Source organism: Salvelinus namaycush, chromosome 33 (assembly GCF_016432855.1).
Source record: "Salvelinus namaycush isolate Seneca chromosome 33, SaNama_1.0, whole genome shotgun sequence".
Classification (NCBI taxonomy): domain Eukaryota; kingdom Metazoa; phylum Chordata; class Actinopteri; order Salmoniformes; family Salmonidae; genus Salvelinus; species Salvelinus namaycush.
This window is the reverse complement of record NC_052339.1, coordinates 32,382,203-32,392,202: the sequence shown is the minus strand read 5'-3', so window position 1 is coordinate 32,392,202 and position 10,000 is coordinate 32,382,203. Positions and strand designations below refer to the sequence as shown.

The 10,000-nt window shown below is 46.8% G+C and overlaps 1 protein-coding gene across 1 annotated transcript in view; it reads right to left on the bottom strand.

Moving 5' to 3' along the window:
• Window positions 1-10,000, bottom strand: part of LOC120027915 (uncharacterized protein DDB_G0284459-like) — a 159,459-nt gene that overhangs the window by 9,203 nt on the left and 140,256 nt on the right. The gene's annotated exons all lie outside the window — the stretch shown is intronic.

Genomic DNA, 10,000 nt, shown 5'->3' with positions numbered 1-10,000 from the left:
CATAGCATATTTCTATCAGAATGTTCCAAAACATTGATTCCTGCTGAATGCGCCCCCAGGTTGTTAGCTACAGCTAGCTAATGAGGTAACATGACTAAACAAGGTTTATCCTAAACAAACTGTTAACGGTCCGGTCCGATACGTTCTATTAATGTAAAATGCGTCCCACCAATGCACGATAGAAAGTAAAAACTGTATTATGGGTCATATATTTTCAACGGTTTCTCTGAGGAAAAGAGGGAGACGTGGCTAGTACATAGGCTACAGAACCTGGCTATGAAATGTAGTGGAGAAAAGTACGAGGGTTGAGCGAGACTACACATTCGTAAACTTTTCTATACTCAAGGGAGGGAAAAACATAGCTACAGTAGACTGTTGTTTTACTATTAAACTCAATTCCGTTATTGTTTTTAAATTCCGTAAAGCAGCTTGTGTTTCTTAACCAGGCGAATGGTATCTAACTAGAAGACTGGTGGGGACTGGTTAGCTACGAGGAAGCAGGAGAGTGGCCTGCGTGATGTGTAATCGGAGGTGGAGCCGGAGCAGAGCCTTTCTGCCCACACTCATCGCTTGCCCCCCCGCAGCTCACCAGCTGATGTCGGCTGGGCTGGGTGTTCCGGGTGGCGCGTGTCCTTCCCACTGCTGAACAGAACTGCGCTACGCATCTGTTCTGCTAATATTAATTGTGCTTCATCACTGAAAAGCTCTCAATCTTTTCAAAACTCTTGGTCAGTCCACTTAGTAGTCAGAGATAATATAATATGATAAGATAGTCTCCGTCAACTGAAATTAATAATCATTTTCCTTAAGTTCTAGTTTTTTTTCGGGGTCTATTTAGTCAGCCATAGTCTTGTCAATTGCCACTGAAAAATAGGTGTGACTAATATTTTAGTCACTATTTTTGTTGACGAAATTAACACGGGCACACACACACACAAGACCAGAAAAAAACTAACAGAAGTGTAGAAAACACATCTACACGAAAAAGGCCTTGCACCATTACTACAGAGCACTCCCTAAAACATTAGAAGAAACAGTCATTATTCTGTTTAGTAGAAGATAATGAGTGGAACATTGTATGACAATTATCTGCTTCGTTCTGGGGGTAAACATCCCAGTATGACTCCAAGTCATGAAGAAAGACACTGGAGTAATTCAAAATGACAGCAGCATGTAAAATGACTGGAGCTTGTTTGTGTTTAAGTTCCATTGTCTCTCCTCCAGCCTCATCTCCTAATCGCTCTCTCTAAACAGGGGGAGGGGGAGGGAGAGGGAGAGGGAGAGGGAGAGGGAGAGGGAGAGGGAGAGGGAACCAAGGGAGCCAGTACAAATACATCTAGGCAGATGCTTAGACTGGGCCAGACACGTTTCACTCTCCGTAGGACCAGACAGGGCAAATCTGCTAATTGATATTCCCCACACTGCCGTTGGGGAGCCAAGGCGAATGCCTGAACAGAGCTAGCCGGCCTGCATGTGCGTGAATTCATGAAAGTGCAAGCGCCACATGAATACCCTATGCACGCAAACTGCCTTTGAATGGCCTTGTCAAGCCAGCGCACACTCACACAAGGTAACACACGCACACAGTAACACACAGTAACACACACGCATACAGTGAATCAGACAGACTGGTGGTATCAGCTAAGTTGTGAATCAGTCAGACTGGTGGTATCAGCTCAGTTGTGAATCAGACAGACTGGTGGTATCAGCTCAGTTGTGAATCAGTCAGACTGGTGGTATCAGCTCAGTTGTGAATCAGACAGACTGGTGGTATCAGCTCAGTTGTGAATCAGTCAGACTGGTGGTATCAGCTCAGATGTGAATCAGACAGACTGGTGGTATCAGCTCAGATGTGAATCAGACAGACTGGTGGTATCAGCTCAGTTGTGAATCAGTCAGACTGGTGGTATCAGCTCAGTTGTGAATCAGACAGACTGGTGGTATCAGCTCAGTTGTGAATCAGTCAGACTGGTGGTATCAGCTCAGTTGTGAATCAGACAGACTGGTGTTATCAGCTCAGTTGTGAATCAGACAGACTGGTGTTATCAGCTCAGTTGTGAATCAGACAGACTGGTGGTATCAGCTCAGTTGTGAATCAGACAGACTGGTGGTATCAGCTCAGTTGTGAATCAGTCAGACTGGTGGTATCAGCTCAGTTGTGAATCAGACAGACTGGTGTTATCAGCTCAGTTGTGAATCAGTCAGACTGGTGGTATCAGCTCAGTTGTGAATCAGTCAGACTGGTGGTATCAGCTCAGATGTGAATCAGACAGACTGGTGGTATCAGCTCAGTTGTGAATCAGTCAGACTGGTGGTATCAGCTCAGTTGTGAATCAGACAGACTGGTGTTATCAGCTCAGTTGTGAATCAGACAGACTGGTGGTATCAGCTCAGTTGTGAATCAGACAGACTGGTGTTATCAGCTCAGTTGTGAATCAGTCAGACTGGTGGTATCAGCTCAGTTGTGAATCAGTCAGACTGGTGGTATCAGCTCAGTTGTGAATCAGACAGACTGGTGTTATCAGCTCAGTTGTGAATCAGACAGACTGGTGGTATCAGCTCAGTTGTGAATCAGACAGACTGGTGTTATCAGCTCAGTTGTGAATCAGTCAGACTGGTGGTATCAGCTCAGTTGTGAATCAGACAGACTGGTGGTATCAGCTCAGTTGTGAATCAGACAGACTGGTGTTATCAGCCCAGTTGTGAATCAGACAGACTGGTGGTATCAGCCCAGTTGTGAATCAGACAGACTGGTGTTATCAGCTCAGTTGTGAATCAGTCAGACTGGTGGTATCAGCTCAGTTGTGAATCAGACAGACTGGTGGTATCAGCTCAGTTGTGAATCAGACAGACTGGTGTTATCAGCCCAGTTGTGAATCAGACAGACTGGTGGTATCAGCCCAGTTGTGAATCAGACAGACGGGTGGTATCAGCCCAGTTGTGAATCAGACAGACTGGTGGTATCAGCCCAGTTGTGAATCAGACAGACTGGTGGTATCAGCTCAGTTGTGAATCAGTCAGACTGGTGGTATCAGCCCAGTTGTGAATCAGACAGACTGGTGTTATCAGCTCAGTTGTGAATCAGACAGACTGGTGGTATCAGCTCAGTTGTGAATCAGACAGACTGGTGGTATCAGCTCAGTTGTGAATCAGACAGACTGGTGTTATCAGCTCAGTTGTGAATCAGACAGACTGGTGGTATCAGCTCAGTTGTGAATCAGTCAGACTGGTGGTATCAGCCCAGTTGTGAATCAGACAGACTGGTGTTATCAGCTCAGTTGTGAATCAGACAGACTGGTGGTATCAGCTCAGTTGTGAATCAGACAGACTGGTGGTATCAGCTCAGTTGTGAATCAGACAGACTGGTGGTATCAGCTCAGTTGTGAATCAGACAGACTGGTGGTATCAGCTCAGTTGTGAATCAGTCAGACTGGTGGTATCAGCTCAGTTGTGAATCAGTCAGTGATGCACCATCTCCTACACATTATTAGAGCCTGACGAAATGTGATTTTTGGGTCTGATAATGATTTTAGTGAAGCAAAAGTCACCGATTACGGATATACGTGCCGATATATAGTTTTTTAGAGGTGGAATGAAAAACAGACCTTTTTAACACTATTATGCTCCAAATGATGAACATATATTCTAAATGATGATTTCTTAATTAAATATTTAAATTAACATTATTTAAGAACATTTTATTTCTGGTTTACATGATAACCACCAACAATAAGCTATATTCTCTATAAATACAAAACACCTGTTCAGTTTATCTTACGTACAACTGAAAGATGTGTCTAAGGCAGTGGATAAGAATCCAGGTGTGTCTGTGCTGAAGCACCACGAGCACACTAATAAACCAGAAGGGCTGAATGAATTCAACTTTGTCTGAAAGTAAATCTGAAACTGCACTGTTGACCAAGTTCACAACCTACTGCATGTAGTGAAACGCAGTAACTTGCAGTTCGTAATGCCACCACTAGATGTCAGCGTCAACATTTCAGTAGATTCACTAAAGTGCTTAACAACAGTCAAAGGTCATGTAAACAGACGTATTTATCATTCTATGTATATAATATCGGCGATTTATCTGTGGAATAAAGACCGATACAACTATTTCTGTGAAAGACTAATATCGGCTGATAATATTGGTCAACCGACTTATTGGTCAGGCTCTACACACAATCTGGGCCATCTGCAATCTGCAGTGCCAGACAGCTTCACCATTACCTACCCTCCAATGTGGTGAAAGGGTTGGTACCCATGCTTTCACCAAAGCCGGTGCCAAGGTTGGTGCTCTTACCCGCTCCAAAGCCAGTGCCCAGGTTTGTGTCCATGCCCAGGCCGGGGCCTGTCCCACTGAATGCCTGATTGCTGAGGGGTACAGGCAGCAGCACGTCCTGCTCCTTGTCTGCCCCTATCCCCTCCATGATGCCCTCTAGAGGCGAGGTGCCCCTACAGTCTCTCATTGGGGGGAAGGGCGAGAGGTTTAAGGTGGGGTCTTGGTCCTGCCTCAGGTCAGAGAGGGTGGCGCCTGCAGCGGACAGGGTGGGGGGCGCCTGGTCGTCTGCCACCGTCATTGAGCGCTTCATGGAGGAGTGGGAGGAGCGGCGCAGGGCGCCCATGGGCGATGTCAGCTCGTCCAGCCCAGCACCAGGGTAATGGTCAGGCAGCTCCAGGCTAGAAGGTACTGAGAGGTGGGAACACTCAGACATGGTCCGACGCATGGCCTTCCGCTGCTGTTCAGCACGCCCCATGAAACAAGGCTCAAGTTTCACCTCCTCCTCTTCCTCCTCATTCTCCTCCGAGGAGCCCTCGGCCATTTGACGGCCACCTAGGGCTGACGTGCTGTCCTCGTCCTCCCTCTCCAGGTAGTTGTCATTGACAACCCCGATGACACAGTAATTAGTGGCGCCAGTATTCTGGGGTGGAAGGGTCTCGAGGTTCCACGCTCCGGTGCTGTCTGGGCCTGGTTTTAGCGAGCTAGAGGGCGAGGGTATGTCCATGCGTCTGGCTGGGGAACAAGGTACGGGGGGCAGTAGGACACCGTTGTTCCCATAGCCCATGGGGGAGGGGGAGGAAGACGCTGGGCTTTCTGGACTCTCCCCGGCACTGTCTAACCCAGGAAAGCCCCCCCTGCCGGGTACCTTGCGATCCGCATCCATGCCACTGCCTGCAGGAGGGTCAAAGAAGCACAGCTTGTCCTCATCTGTGAGTCCTGTGGCCCCTCCGAAACTCCTGGGGGGCCCCATGTCTCCATGCTGCCAGTCCCAGGCCTGGGTGGCTGCGGAAGGGGCCACGGAGGGGACCTTACACAGTTCGCTGTACTCCGAAAACGGAGAACCAGGCTGCTGGTTGGAGAGAGAAGACATGCTTTCCCTCCTTTCTCACTCACTCTCGTTTTTTCCCTCAGGCTACGATTCTTTGTCCTCTCTTTGTTCCCTTTCCCCTGTGGGTCTGTTGTTCCTGCTGGTTAGGATGCACAGGTGGGTTCTGTCTCGGCTGCAATAGGGGCAGTGATGAGAGCGAGCGTGTGTGTGTGTGGTGGAGCCTCTCTCAGTGTGCTTCTTCGCTCTCAATCGACCAAGAGGAAGAGGAGACTGAGACTGTAAACTGGATGTGCTGCCCTTTCTCTCTCTCTCTCTCTCTCTCTCTCTTTCCTCCCTCACTCTCTCTCTCTTTCCCTCCTCTATCTCCATATCGCTCGCCCTCCACCCATTCCATCTCTCTCCATCCTCTCTCTCTCTCTCGCTCTCTCTCTCTCTCTCTCTCACTTCCAGCCTTTTGCATGGCTATTGGTCATGTGACTAGTGTGGGTGCTCATTGGCTGCTGCCGACTCACAGCTCCCTGCCCCTGTAGAGGAGCATACATCCCCCTCCTCTCTTTTTTCTCTCTTTCTTTCCCTTTCTACCCCCCACTCCCTCTTCCTTTCTATCCCCCACTCCACCTCTCTCCCCCTCTTCCATACTCCTCCCTAGGCAACCTGCGCTTACAGTGATAGTGAGGGTTATGACACACACACACACCTAGTGAGATGTGAGTGAGGTCTGGGGCAGCTGCTTTAGGGGAGTATGAGCCTCGAACAGCAAAGTGATCCATATCTGGGGTACATCTATTTGACCTCTAACTGTGTCTTTCCACATCACTTTCCCGCTTTGAAACACACACACACACACACACACACACACACACACACACACACACACACACACACACACACACACACACACACACACACACACACACACACACACACACACACACACACACACACACACACACACACACACACACACACACACTGTATCTCTGAGCCAGACAGACAGTAGTGTACCCTGACAGAGGCCTCTGTTGAGCAGTGCCAAAGTCTAGAGTGAGAGAGAATAATGAATGTACGTGTCTGTGTGTAGGCGTGTTTAGGTGTGTGTGTGGTTCATTCTGGTTCAATCTCAGTCTGCGGCATTACTAAAGGCAACATGAGAAACTGGAGTACGGTACACAACCTCACTTCCTGGTTAAACACATACCAGTATGTGTTTGTATACCCGTAAACATTTGATAACAGTCGGTTAAGGTTAGGTCAGTAGCGCCACAGAGTGACAAGTTACAGCCAAAACGACAGTTCTGACTGGAAAACTGTCAATGTGAACCATGACAAGGACCAGGACAAGACAGAGAACATTCTTTGACATTAAGGCCAGCATAACCCTGTTGAAACTTGGTTAGATTTACCCATATGAAGAGCGTCAACATTCTATCTTTGTTTTTATACAGTTGAGCCCAGCATTTAGCAATGCTAAACATGTTATGGACAACAAGCTTGGACAAATTTCCATCCTTGGATTGTGTGAAGCTTCTGTGGCTTCCAACAAAATAGACAGATTGTTCACAGAGAGAGACTGTTTCTGCACAGCCTTCATCTTTGGTTTAAGAGACGACCCTGATGGCATCTCGGTCGCCATCGCGACCGTCGCCCCCGGTTACCCGAGGAACAAGTCTCTCCCAACAAACATGTGTTCGCTGCTCACCACAAAAACACCAACACACAGAAACACACACACGAACACACAGGGCTTTACCAGTCATCCAGTGCCCCAGCAGTAATGAGGCCGTGTTACATTAGCTTCAGTATGGTGCTCTGACAGGAGAGACAGGAACACAATGAGACAGATCAGATCAGTGGGACACAAACAATTCAGATGCTAATCACAAGCCGAGTACCTACCACAAACAAAATGGCTGCCAACTCAATAGCATGGTGAATGAAGCAAACTACACTGAACAAAAATATAAACGCAACATGTAAAGTGTTGGTCCCATGTTTCATGAGCTGAAATAAAATTAACCCAGAAATATTCAATACGCAAAAAGCTTATTTCTCTCAAATGTTGTGCACAAATTTGTTTCCATCCCTGTTTGTTATTATTTTTCCTTTTCCAAGATAATCCATCCACCTGACAGGTGTGGCATATCCAGAAGCTGATTAAACAGAATGATCATTACACAGGAGCACCTTGGATCCTGGGCCTAAACACCTCCCTCTGCAACTGGATCCTGGATGTCCTGACGGGCTGCCCCCAGGTGGTGAGGGTAGGTAGCAACACATCTGCCACTCTGATCCTCAATACTGGAGCTCCCCAGGGGTGCGTGCTCAGTCCCCTCCTGTACTCCCTGTTCACCCACGACTGCATTGCCAGGCGCGACTCCAACACCATCATTAAGTTTGCAGACGACACAACAGTGGTAGGCCTGATCACCGACAATGCCGAGACAGCCTATAGGGAGGAGGTCAGAGACCTGGCCGGGTGGTGCCAGAATAACAACCTATCCCTCAACGTAACCAAGACTAAGGAGATGATTGTGGACTACAGGAAAAGGAGGACCGAGCACGCCCCCATTCTCATCAACGGGGCTGTAGTGGAGCAGGTTGAGAGCTTCAAGTTCCTTGGTGTCCACATCAACAACAAACTAGAATGGTCCAAACACACCAAGACAGTTGTGAAGAGGGCACGACAAAGCCTTTTCCCCCTCAGGAAACTAAAAAGATTTGGCATGGGTCCTCAGATCCTCAAAAGTTTCTACAGTTGCAACATTGAGAGCATCCTGACTGGTTGCATCACAGCCTGGTATGGCAACTGCTCGGCCTCTGACCGCAAGGCACTTCAGAGGGTAGTGCGTACGGCTCAGTACATCACTGGGGCTAAGCTGCCTGCCATCCAGGACCTCTACACCAGGCGGTGTCAGAGGAAGGCCCTAAAAATTGTCAAAGACCCCAGCCAGCCCAGTCATAGACTGTTCTCTCTACTACCGCATGGCAAGCGGTACCGGAGTGCCAAGTCTAGGACAAAAAGGCTTCTCTACAGTTTTTACCCCCAAGCTATAAGACTCCTGAACAGGTAATCAAATGGCTACCCAGACTATTTGCATTGTGTGCCCCCCCAACCCCACTTTTTACGCTACTGCTACTCTCTGTTCATCATATATGCATAGTCACTTTAACCATATCTACATGTACATACTACCTCAATCAGCCTGACTAACCGGTGTCTGTATGTAGCCTTGCTACTGTATATAGCCTGTATTTTTACTGTTGTTTTATTTCTTGTTGTTCACCTAACACCTTTTTTGCACTATTGGTTAGAGCCTGTAAGTAAGCATTTCACTGTAAGGTCAACACCTGTTGTATTCTGCGCTAGTGACAAATAAACTTTGATTTGATTTGTGCTGGGGACAATAAAAGGCCACTTTAAAATGTGCAGTTTTGTCACACAACACATTGCCACAGATGTCTCAAGTTTTCAGGGAGCGTGCAATTGGCATGCTGTCTGCAGGAATGTTCACCAGAGTTGTTGCCAGAGAATTGAATGTTAATTTCTCTACCATAGGCCGCCTCCAATGTTTTTCTAGAGAATTTGGCAGTACATCCAACCAGCCTCACAATCGCAGACCACGTATAACCCGCCAGCCCAGGACTTCCACATCCAGCTTCATCACCTGCATGATTGTCTGAGAGATATATCTGGGGTATTTCTGTGTTTTTTGTGGGGAAAAACTCATTCTGATTGCCTGAGCCTGGCTTCCTATTGGGAGGGGCCTATGCCCTCCCAGGCCCACCCACTCATTCATGTGAAATCCATAGATTAGGGCCTAATTCATTCATTTACATTCACTGATTTCCTTATATGAACTCAAGCTCAACATCTTTGAAATTGTTGCATGTTGCGTTTATATTTTTGTTCAGTATATATACACTTGCTATGTGGAAAAACAAGACTGTTTTTGGATACAGTACTTTGCATGATTTGTTTAACAAGCATTGTCAACCATTCATGATCACATCAGAGTTGCTCACTGTACGTTATAGTGGTGTCCTGTACCTGAGTGCATCAACAGCTGAGCACGGTATACATTAGTATAGTAGAGTATTGTATAGTGTAGTATTGTATAGTACAGTGTAGTATTGTATAGTGCAGTGTAGTATTGTGAAGCGAAAATATAGTATAGCAAAGTATTGTATAGTATAATACAGTGTAGTATCGTGGAGCGGAGTACCGTATAGTGTAGTATTGTATAGTGTAGTGCATTATTGTTGCGTATAGTATGGTGTAGTATAATATTGTATAGTATAGTACAGTATGGTATAGTGCGGTGTAGTGTGGTATTGTGGAGTACAGTATTGTATAGTAAAGTATAGTATAGTGGAGTGCAGTATCGTATGGTGGTGTGTAGTATAGTATAGTGGAGTATAGTATAGTGGAGTGGTGTGGCATTGTGGGGCGAAGTATAGTGTAGTATTGTGGACTATAGTATGGTATAGTATAGTGGAGTTGTGTGGTATTGTGGAGTAAAGTATTGTGTACTACTGTGGAGTATAGTATTGTATCGTGGAGTATAGTAGAGTGGAGTAGTGTGGTATTGTGGAGTAAAGTATTGTGTACTACTGTGGAGTATAGTACTGTATCGTGGAGTATAGTAGAGTGGAGTAGTGTGGTATTGTGG